Source organism: Pan troglodytes, chromosome 1, assembly GCF_028858775.2.
Source record: "Pan troglodytes isolate AG18354 chromosome 1, NHGRI_mPanTro3-v2.0_pri, whole genome shotgun sequence".
NCBI classification, from domain to species: Eukaryota; Metazoa; Chordata; class Mammalia; order Primates; family Hominidae; genus Pan; species Pan troglodytes.
The window spans coordinates 49,280,630-49,293,489 of record NC_072398.2 but is presented as its reverse complement, the minus strand read 5'-3'; positions in this window follow the sequence as shown (position 1 = coordinate 49,293,489).

Here is a 12,860-nt window from a genome sequence, read left to right as displayed (position 1 = left end):
ATTCAAAGTTATCACTGCCACCTCTTTCTTTTTGTAATCTTTTTTTTATCCTCTAAATAAAACCTCTTTGGAGGGCATATAAGTAATATATTCTTAGATCTAGTGTTTTAACACAATCTGAAAAAATTTTACCTATTAATTTGAAATTATAATTGATCTATTTTATTACCATAATACTTGCTTTTGCATCTATATTTATGCATCCTTGACATTTTCCCCTAACTTTTGCATCTCCCTCAAATAAGATTTTAACATGCTTTTACCAGTAGACTCATCTCACACCTCCATGAGTTACCAGATTACTGCCATGGAATAATCTTTACATTTTATATCTTTTTTAAAGTTAGATTTGTATTGGCCTTGCTTGAGCTTTATCCCAAAATTTAAAAGTATTTATTCTAAATTCTATATCTAAATATCTTTGAGATTCACTGCCTTCCTTTTATAGCACAAAGTCTCCATCTTTAAAGTTTTCATTTTGCTTCATCTATCTGGTGACCGATGTAAGCAGTTGTTTTCAAGATAGGCACAGGAGTGGTAAAATTTGGAGCACTTAAGCATGTATACTTGTCTGGGTATAAAATTCGAGCATCAGAGTCTTTTTCCCTCAGAACTGTGGATGCTATTACACTGTCTTCTGATCTTTGATACTAAAGAAAAGAAGACTGAAATCACTGTGATTTTTATACTTCACCTTTTTCTCCTTATATACATATAAAGTACTTTTTGTCTAATCTTTTAATTAAAGAAAAAGTTATTTGCTAAAATATGTTCACATAACTGGTCTTTCTTAGTACGTCTTAGACATATTTAAATAATCTGTTTTCACTGGAAATACTTCTTGGCTTTCATCTCTAGACATCGCCCTTCACACCTCTTTTCTCTCTCATCATTTTCAACCCTTTGCCTCTTACCCCGTATTATGGGCGTTCACTCTGTTCATCGTCAATGAAGTTTTCAGCTGCGTCCTTCTAATATCTATCATATACACCTTGAATAGTAATCGTGTGATAGAGACTTTAAATCCATGCAAACTTTCTTTCTCTTACCTGGCTGCTTTTTACTTTCTACTTTCTCTTACCTTGCTGCTTTCTACTACATTTTTGGTGTTCCATTTCTGCTTCTTTTTTTCTTAAGCTTTCTGCTATAGTTTCACAGAGTTCATGCCTAATTGAATTTTAGTGAAGATGCCCCAGGATTTAAATTTTTTTTCTTCTGATTCACTCTTCCTTTTAGTCATTGATATTTTATGCATACACTTAGATATATATATACTCATAGAGATACAGATTTTTATATATATATATATATATATATATATATATACACTCATATGTGTATATATTTAGGTATCCCTTCTCAATACTAGGTACATGTACACACCTATATCTATACCTATATCTATAGTTTTGCCACCTATATGAGGTACAAATTCATCAAGTTTTGATTATTTTTTAATAAGTGAAAAAACTTTATTAAGGATATTATTTTATATGTTCATAGCTATTTTCAATTATTATACTTATCAGAAGTTTATTTGATAAATATTTTACTATAAACATCTTTGTTTCTAATAGTTTCCTATTTTAATGTCTTGTACCCTTAGGGAAATCCTTAAGTTCTCCAAATAGATAACTTTTATTTTGCACACTCTGTATTGCATATCACAACACCTTGCATATAGCAAGTATTGAACAAATATTTATTTGTTAATATAAAATAAAATAGATACAATGAAAGAAAATCCTCTTAGAGTTAATTGCATCTAGAGTTACAATAAAATGAAAATTAGATAGTTTAAACAAATTTTAAGCACGTCTAAATAAAAGCTTAAATAATCCTACAACTTAAATCACGTATCACTTTGAACTTTATTTTTATTTAAAACAACACTTTTTTTTACTGTACATCAAATTTTCAATAAGAAACAATTATTTCATTATGATCTTGTAGCACCGAAGTGGTTAAAAACCAAAGTAATATGAGCCCAAGAGACTTTTTTTCCTCACATTGTTTACATTTTTATCCCAGGATATTCAGCAATTTCAGAGTTTGACTTGCTCAATTTGTGAGAAATTTTGTTTTCAGGGAAATCATACCAACTTTGCCTTCTAGTAAATCAAGAGTAGAAAAATTCCAATTCTAAAGATGTTTTGAAATAAAGATTATCTTTGATCTTCAGATTAAATTGCAAGTCCTGAAGATTCTTTTAACCAAAAATTTAAACATGGCTTACCTATACTGAGAAAGCATATTTTCCTCAAAAGAGGATATGGGAGTATATCCCCTATATTGTACATAAACCTACAAAACATACTAATGTGGGGTGTTATAAAAATGTAATAAGTAAGGCTATGTGCAGCTGGAAAACTTCGCTAGCCTGAAACATGTAAGCAATTCACTCAAGACTCAGAAGTCTTAATTTTGCACCTTTTACTGAGTTTTCATTTTTATCCACAATAGTTTTATTTTAAAGGAATTGCTTTCCTACAGTGGGTTAGCACTGTAATCAGAAAGAATATTTTCTTTTTTGCTTTTTTAAACAGAATTCAAAATCTAGCAGATCAACTGAAAGACAAGAAAAAATGTACAATAACCTTCTCAACATCCTCCCCCTCCTTTTCTATACAGTTGCCTTTACAAGAAAGTAACTAATAAACATAATCTTTTGAGATCCCCTAAGTCTTAAACTATGCAAAATTCTACTGACACACAATCTTCCAATCATCAACAGCACTGATCTTTCATGATGTTATATAAATTTGTTTTATATTTCATCCTGAATGTTTAGCGGTTTGAAAGTTGAAATTACTTCTTCTCTGATAACCTCCCCCTACCAAAAAAAAAAGGATGATTTACAAAGCAATACAGAATTCTGAAATGAGAATCATGAGATGAAGTTTCTATTCCTGAAAACTTGTTGCAAAAAAAAAAAAAGTACATAATAATATCTGTCCCTAGCTCACACATGTCAAAAAGCAAGCAACTCATGGATACATTTTTTTGGTTTGGATGAAAGGCATTTTGTAAACAGAGGATAGTATATCACTTTTCAATATCCTTAATATAATTTTGTTGAATATAAGAATCACTCAACAACTGCATCTGTCAATTTTTTTCTCATTTTTTCTGCATATATTCTATTCTCTAAAAATTATGTAAAGCAATGATAAGGGAAGGAAAAGAAAAAGACTAGGAGGAAGTTCACTAGACATTTAGTGACATCGTTACTGCATAGTAAGTTTATAAATAACCTTTATGCTTTCCTTGGTTTTTCCAAATTTAAAACAATGAATTCATTTTTTATAATCAGAAGAAATTTTAAATTGTTTAAATCATATACTTTCTGCCTCAAGAAGCACAATGACAAACTTTTCCATGCAATGGAAACACTGATAGCCCAACTTTCCACTGTCTCATCTGCTGACATCCTCACCCCCTACCAACCCAGATGGTCAGGCTGGCCCCCAGGAACCTTGAATGAGCATTTGATCTCTCTCACTGAGTGCTTGATACAAAGACAAGACCAACGCTTAGAGATAGAAACTCTGGAAAATGTCCTTTTTCAGGACAAGTACTTGGAGCCTTGCAGACCACCAATCAGACTCAGTTCAACAGGGGCTTTCTAGAGACATGGTCTTCCCCTTGGATGCCTGCAGAAGGCTTTCTTTCCTATATGAATCTGCCAGAGTTCTCAACATGCCCTTCAGGGCAAGAACTCTAAATCAATATTCAATTACTTATGACTTTCAATTTTTAATTAACATGTGTCTCAATTGGATGGCTGAATGGTCCTTTGTACTTCGAGAAGTCATTATCAGGAGTGTTATTTTCAGCTCCTTTAAAGACATGTACTTAATTATTTATTACATGTATGGTTTACATTGTGTCAGACCTCCAGGCACTCAGGGAGAGAGATTATTAAGCAGATTAGAACCAGTGTCTAAAATTTTTCCATAGTGAGTTTAACTGAAGCCTAGCCAGGTAAGAATAAAAACACTTAAACATAATACAAGAAGAGCTGGTTGGAAGTCACTCACACACACACACACACACACACACACACACACACACAGAGTATACTCTAAAACTGTATCTTTATGTAGCTCTTTGATGCCACATCTTCAAAAAAACACTGGAATTTTTGAGAGACTAAATTCTTCACTTTTTAAAGAATATTTAATAGTTGGACACTTGCAAGAAGCTAGATACCCTATTTATGCCAAAAATGCAACTTTTAAATGACCTGACAGAATAATTATATGTACAGAGCAAGTGTAATTTATTATTTTCACCTCTAAAACTCGCAAGCAAAAGTACTGTCAGTAGTTACAAAACACCTACCATTTAACAAGCAGATTGCCATCCACCAAACACGCTAAGAGCCTCCATAAACTTTATCGTATTTAATCTTCACAGTCACGCAGGAAGGTAGATGCCATTATCTCTGTTCTATGGACAGGGAAATTAAGTCTCCAAAGGTATTGTGCCCAGAATCACCCAGGTAGTAAGTGATGAGTGGGAATTCAAATCCAGGTGTGTTGTACCCCAAAACCAGGCTCTAAGATCTGGCCACATTTTCATGCTCATAAAGGGATTTAGGATTACAAATACAAGTGGGATTTTTTTTCCTTAATTTCATGGTAGTACACATTTTAAAAATATTTTTGTATGACCAACATTTATCATAACAAAATATGTTAAATGACTAGCATAATTATGTTGATATAGACAAGTGTGGCAGATGGAGGGCTCCAGTTTCTCTTTATTTTCAAATTACACAAAGACATTTACATAAGGAACAAGGTCTCACCACACATCCACGCCGAAGGAATTCTTAATGTCTTAGCTCTCATGTTAATGCGTTCTATCATTTGAAAATGGCTTTTGTAATTGCCAAAATGTCTGAGCACATTTGTTTCTAAATCACAGAAAGATTGTGAAGGAAGTTAAATAGAAAATTAAGCAAGAGGCAAAACACAACAGCCTCTATACTGTCGACCTTGATTCAGAACAAATTATGTAGCTGTAAGCAAGAATTACTCAGCCCTTCTTCCAGGGCAGTCTTTGTTTAGTACACTCTGCTCAGCTCTAACAAAGGGAAATTGGTAAGAAGATAATTAGATCTTCTTTTTAAAAATGACCTAGCAATAGCATCTTTAAAACCACCTGCATCTTTCCAGAAAATGAAATAATACATAAATATAAATGTTTCATGCTGCTATCAAACATTGATAATAAAGGTTTTAATATTTATTGTTACCTTTGGCCAATGCCTGAGTTTACTCTTTAGCAAGAGAGGCACAGTGAGGTAAGGATAGCCTTTGGGTACTACTGATTGGGATGGTGTCAGTATTAGAATATCCCTGTGGAAAAGGGGGCTTCGACATGGCATCCTTAATCTTCTTAACATTCCCTTCTCTGCATTCATCTGTAATCAGCTTTCTCTCAAATTCTAATAGATTCTTCTTCTTTTTTAATATAAGGCTCTGTGCTTCTTCACAATCAGAGATATTTAAATAATCCCAGATCCTTCTGTAGTCTATAGAAGGCGTTTTCCTAGCTGTGCCCTAGAGATTTCCTTGCCCCAACATTAGCAATGACTTGAGGCAAAATGTTTTCCTGTGAACATCAAAGTATTCTGAGCAGTTATCCAGACACCTTACGAATGTGAAGTTCAAACTTTGTTGTCTGCGCCTCTCCCACCTGCTGGTAGTTAAAGCAAGATGGGGCCTGGAAGTCATGCCCAAAAATTGGACTGAATGCAGTCTGCACATTAGGACCTTGCAGTTAGTTAAATGATGCTTACTTTGTGCCAAGCACCATTCTGAATGTTTTATTTTGTAAGCAGTAACTCACTCCTCACAACAATCTTATAAGGTAAGTACAAATCATTATCCCCATTTTAGAGATGGTAAAACTGAGGCACAGAGATGTTAAAAAAAAATTGCTTATCAGTAAATGGCAGAGCTGGGACTTGAGCCCAGTCAACCCAAGGCTCTATGCTACGCCATCCTGGCACCTGACATCAAAGCCAGAAGAAAAAGGAAGTTTCCCATCTCACTATCACCTCAGCATAACCCACTGCCACCTGAAATCCTACAACATGTTATCTTTCTCTTCTGATAGGGCAGCACCACAACACACCAGCTCATGGCTGAGCTGCATCTCCTGGGAGATCCTACTTCTGCCCTAAATCTCAGAAGCGAACTCTCACTGAGCCCCTCATCACACATTCATCCTGGGGCAGTTGAACAAACTCAATGTCTTCACCCTCTTCGCCCTCTTTAGCTCTTCTTGGTCATTCATACTCTTTTAAAGAATCTTTTATATTAACCGGGCGCAGTGGCTCATGCCTGTAATCCCAGCACTTTGGGAGGTCGAGGCGGGCGATCACGAGGTCAGGAATTTGAGACCAGCCTGACCAACGTGGAGAAACCTCATCTATACTAAAAATACAAAAATTAGCCAGACATGGTGGCGCCTGCCTGTAATCCCAGCTACTCAGGAGGCTGAGGCAGAAGAATCGCTTGAACTCAGGAGGCGGAGGTTGCAATGAGCTGAGATCGTGCCACTGCACTCCAGCCTGGGTGACAGAGTGAGACTTCGTCTCAAAAAAAAAAACAAAAAAACTTTTTTATTAAAACTCTGTTCACAAGCAACAATTACCACCCAATGCCTTCTTCATCTGTGGGAGGAGGAAGTCTTCTACTGCATTCCAGCTGCCATTATTTTTTCTTTTCTGCAGGCTGGCAAACAGCATTATGAGTCTCCCATCACACACTTTTGGCCTTCTATTAGATTATTTAGGTTTGTATCTTATTTTTCCCACTCTTTGGTAAACAGGGAAGAAACATCTTTTTTTCTCCTTCTTTGTCTTTCCCAGAGCACCTTTGTTATTTGGGGACTATGCCTTCTTTCTCATGCTCAATAATAACCAAATAAAGAAAAGGGTGTCCATGCCAGCAACTAACAAGGGACTATATTTGCAACTATATTTCCACTACAAAATTCAGCTTTTTGAAATACTGCCTCAATTTATTTTCAAAAAATATTTTCCTTTAAAGTAATGCTTATTGTTCTTTGACACTGGTGGAATTGCAAAGGATGATGTAGTGTCATGATATCTTCTGTTATACCCTGGTGGTGTTTGATTTACAGACACTATAATGGTAGAAAAAATATCTATCACAGTGACATCGATCGGTATTTTGGCTGGCTGAGGTTAAGCCATAGAGAGGGACCGTCAAGAGGGAAAACGTAGGGAAACTCCTTGCTCCTAACAGAGAATGTGTTTGATAGCTTCTAGTCTGGAGAGCCATTTCCAGACAGATATTTATAAATAAAGAATGTGGCATTCATTGAAATCATGTTACATAGTGTCTCATCAGAACAGTCTACCAGCAGCATGACTGCACCAACCCAGTTAAATATCAGGGGTTTTAGTTCCCAACCCCCTCCCCTCTAATGAATTAGAAAACAATTAACTCACTGACAAATAAAGTTATTCAAAACAACCGAAGCAATTGTGTGTAGACAGTCTCAGATATTCAGGAGTTTTCAGTTTTGTAAATTGTTTTGTCTTCGAATGTCTTGTTTCACTATCTAGCAGATACAAAAATCTTTTTATTTGTTCATTTGATGGGACCAATAGGGAAAAGAAAGAAAATTCAATTTAGTCAAAATGTATTATATACATAGGCTATCAAGAGATGGAAGAGACCTTAGTAATTATTTAGTACACTGCCTAATTTCAAAAATGAAGAAAGCAAATATCAGAGTAAAGACATGTTCTTAAGGACACATGTCTCCTTAGCTATAAAAAAGATGAAGAATTTTGACAGCAGTCTCCACAAAGAGTACATTTTCTTCTAGATATAAAATGCCATTTCCTAGAAGCACTTCTCAATAATTACTACTGAAGAATTTAAAAAATAAGTTATCCAAAATGAAGATCAAAAATCTTGTTTTGCTAGGTGACTCTGAAGTCACCAATTGAGACAATATCAGTGAGATAATTATCTAGAGTCATGTAAGTCAACATTTTTCCTTCTTTTCTCTATTCTTTTCTGAGCCTACAAACTATGTATGGGAAATAAAATAACCTATAAATAACATCTTCTTAGTTTCTTACAATCTCCCTCTTCACGTTGACATACCAATGGGAAAAATTTTTAAAGGACACAGTAAGGAAATGACAAGTCAAGAGACACAGACCCACCCTAGTAAATGTCAAACATGCAAACTCCAAAGCTTGTGAGTCTCTCCTCTCTGACTGGGAAATTCACTCTGAATATGTGATCCATTTCTTGCCTTTTCAACTTCCACGACTGCCCAGTCATACCTGGGGCTACTTCTTTCCCTTGGGCTCCACCAGCCTGTGGGCCACCTGCTCATCAGACAGCACTTTGAGGTCCTTGGACACAGACAAAACAATCAATTGAGTAGCTCGTTTAGTCACTTTTAAACCAACTGTATAGCATTTTCTAGTCACCAAGCAAGAATTTTAAGTTTCCACCCTCTTTTCCCTGGAGGCACCCAAGTTAGATTATGGGATGTTACAAAGGAAAGTGTGGAGGAGCTAAATAGATGTGTAATAAGAAACGATCATTCAAGTAAACAGAATTTTGTCTCATTTAAAGATTAAAGATTAAATTTTTAAAGATTAAGATTGCTTTTGTAATCATATCAAAAATTACTCAGAGGTTTTCTTAAAGATATATTGGATTACATGGTTTCCTCACTGGCCATTCTACACCACATAGGTTGAATGAAGAATTCACCCCCAACTCCACCCTTGGGATTTCATCAAAGAGGCCACCCTGAAGTTTCTGGCCTAGGGGCATCGTGATCTGAAACTCATCCATCACTGATCACCATCAACATCTGTCATCTACCTTTTGCTAAAGGTATCTTTCCCCTTTTCCCCTGCCTGTGACCACACTATTAAAGAGTTGCTTAAGTTTCCTGATACAAAAAAAAAAGTATATATGAATAGCAAAAACATGTTAATTTAATAACACTGCTATCTTTGATTTACATTTTAAAGGAATATTCTAATAAAACCATGACATAGTAATACAGAAAGGCTTTCTGTTTCAGACAGGATATAACAGCTACTTACTTTTATTTAGTTTTATCTTTTAATTTATTTAATTTCTTAAAGGCAACCACTGTTTTACTGTAACCTACTAAAACTGCAAAAAGTGCTTAAAGTACTTATACTTTCAGATTTAATATTGGGGGAACAAACTTAAAACAGTAATTGAATTTCCACTTTAATTATCTTATAATTTGCATTCTTAGTAAGAGTATACTTTTAGAGGTATTTCAAGGAATTTCATTTTTTTAAAATGACTCGAAGCATTTCAACATAAAGGTAAACTTTGTAGGTCAAAACTAGATTATTTTCCTTGAATTTAAGATGAATAATCTCCTTATAAGTGTCTAGTAATTGTCTGCTTTTTTATTCATTAAAACAATTTTGACTATATATTAATGAAAGAAGAAAGTACCACTAAAATCTTCTATGTAGATTTTCTGAATGGGAAGTTTTGAGATTATTTTTTCTCAACATTTTCCTGTTTAGCATATCTTTAACTTGTAACTTATTTTTTCCCAGAGTCAAGACACTGACTAACAACAATATTACTCAGCGATCTATGACACTAGAATATAATTTCCTTAGAATTACTTCCTAGAGGGTTAAGAAATTTCTCTTCCATCCCCACCCAAGAATAATGCTGTTCAAAACTTTTACAAATATGTCCTGCAGATAAATATAACCTTTAAGATAATATGAGTAGTAAAAAAATAAAAGTCATATGAAGTATCCAGTTTTTCAATCAATATATTGAAGCTATAGGATGTTTACATGCTGCTATTCACTTCAGGGAGACCCAGAAGAGAATCCATATCTATTGTACAGGGAAATAGACAAAACAACAGAAGTTTTAGCTACTGGACACCGATTAAAGAATAATGGGAAAACTTTTATGCAGCTAAAAACCTTCTGGGACTACCTGCTTTTAATGGACAGTAACAGGTTTTGAAACACAACCTTTACAGGTTCTGTACAAAGGTCATTTATCTCTTGAAACTTGACTTGAGATTTTATTCATAGTGCCCAAACAATAGTCACTCATTCATTCATTTACTCACTCAGCACATTTTTTGTTTTAGCTTCTTCTATGTGCCATGTACAGGATCTACAGAAAGGAAAAGTATAGCCCCTGGCCTTGCTGTGCTTATAATTAAGAGATAACACAGACATGAAAACCAACAATCTGGGCATATCAGTTAAGTGTTATAATATGGGCATGTTCCATGTGCAATTGAAGTATGGAAGAAGGACTGTCCACAGATGCTCTAATAGTCACTCAATACCTATGTAATGAGCACCTCAGTGTTAGATGCAGTACTTAGCACCAGGATTACAAAGATGAAGAAGGAAACAAAAGTATACCACAATATGACCATTGCCATAGCAGAGATATGCAAAGATACCATAGAAAAACAAGGAAGGATATCTGGCTCAAGGTAAAAGAGACACATTAAGATCTTGAAAAGACATCAAATGTGTTTAAAGTACTTGCATTTACATATTTAATATTAGGAGAACAAACTTAACACATTGGCTGAGCTTGCACTGCTCTGATTTTCTTATAATTTGCCTTCTTTGTACATTTAAATACGAGAAGGATGTGTAGAAAACAGAAGGTCCTATGGCTTGGGAGTCTAGCAGAGCCATGTTTTAAAAATGATGAGTAGTAGTTCTGTATGGATGGGGTGCAGGGTGTACCTGAGGGAAAAAGCAAGGTCATCTCAAGGAAGGAGGTTCATCTTGAATACCAGTCTAAGCAATTTGGGCTCTGTTCCCTAAGCAATGAAAGCCATCAAATGGCTTTATAAGGAGGAAAGGTGTGATCAGATTTGCATTTTTTAGAAAAATAATTCCAGCAATTGTTAGGGGCTTGCCCCATGGAGTTTACATCCATTCATGAATCTGACTCCCACCCTATACACAGGCTCAGTCCAGCCCCATTCTCTAGGATACATCTTAACTGTGGGTAAGAACAATAATAAAGTGACCTTCCCAGGCATAACAAGCAGTCTGAGGCCAGGCACGGTGGCTCACACCTGTAATCCCAGCACTTCAGGAGACCAAGGCGGGTGAATCCCTTAGGTCAGGAGTTCAAGACCAGCCTGGCCAACATGGCAAAGCCCCGTCTCTACAAAAAACACAAAAATTAGCTGGGCATAGTGGTGCACACCTGTAATCCCAGCTACTTGGGGAGGCTGAGGCAGGAGAACCACTTGAATCCAGGAAGCAGCGGCTGCAGTGAGCAGAGATCACGCCACTGCACTCTAGCCTGGGCAACAGAGCAAGACTCTGTCTCAAAAAAACAAACAAAAAACAAGCAAGCAGTCTGGCTCATTGTTGGTTCAGCTCTCACCGGAAGCCTCCATTCTCCACAGCTGGTCTTTCTGCCTTTGCAATCCCTCCTCTCCATGGCTGGGGACACTGTTCTTGTCCCTATTCGACTGCATTTCTGCCTTCGGGGGCTTGACCTCTTTAGCATGAGTTTCTGCTTTTGCAACCTCATCTCTCAGGTCTGTGGCCAAACCCTGGTCATACTTCCCCATTGATAGGGTTTGGTTGTGTTCCCACCCAAATCTCATCTTGAATTGTAGCTCCCATAATCCCCATATGCCACAGGTGTTATTACACTACACTCTCCAGCAGTTATACCACTTTTGGCTTTTTTCTCTGAATCATCTTATTCTAAAGAGCTCAGAGAATTTAGAAGGTGTCACGTTTTATTGGACAGAAGTCCTGGTTTAATAGGGGAAATCTCTTTCTGACTAGATGATATATCAACTCACTTGTTTTTATAAAATGCAAATGACCTTTGGGATATAAAAGGTGGTAAGGTCTTTTAGTAGATTATTCTTCCACATTTAGCATTTTTAAAGCAAAGGTACGTTTATTCAAGATAAGGGCATAAATGATAATAAAGGCACGGAACATCAATTTGCTATCAGACGGCAGGTGGCTTTGTGTCAGTTTCCCTTAAGATGCTACAGAGACTGTATAAAGTAGTGTACACATTTAAAATCATACACAACTTTTCAATGCCCAAGCCTCTTAAAATATTTATACATAATGATATTTTCACTTATATCTACAGCACTATAAAACAGGAGCAAATTTTCTAAATTTGTTGCTGAATTTTTTTTTCTTTTTTTTTTGAGATGGGGTCTCACTGTCACCCAGGCTGGAGTGCAGTGGTACGATCATGGCTTGCAGTCATGACCTCCCAGGCTCAAGCAATCCTCCCAGCTCAGCCTCCTGAGTAGCTGGGACTACAGGCATGCACCACCATGCCCTGCTAGTATTTTATTTTTTTGTAGAGATGGGGTCGCACCATGTTGCCCAGACTTGTCTTGAATTCGTGGACTGAAGCAATCCTCCTGCCTCAGTCTCCCAAAGTGCTGGGATTACAGGCACGAGCCACCACACCCAGCCACACATTTTTTAATAAAGAATATGTACGATGGAAAAGATATATTCAGACTTATATCTTTCTTGATTAGTATATTGTTATCATTTATTATGTCTCTACTATGTATTGGGCATAATACAAGGTGCTTTAAATAACGTATATTATTTAATACTGGCAATAATTCTATGGTAGACATAATCTTTCTATAGATGAGAAAACTGAGAGGTTAAATGACTTCCCCAAAATCATATAGCTAGTATGAAATATGTCTGAAATTCAAATCCAAGCTTGTTTGATTCTAAAAGCGTTTTCTTTCTTTCTACCAAGCACTACACCTAGCATAAATTCAGGAAA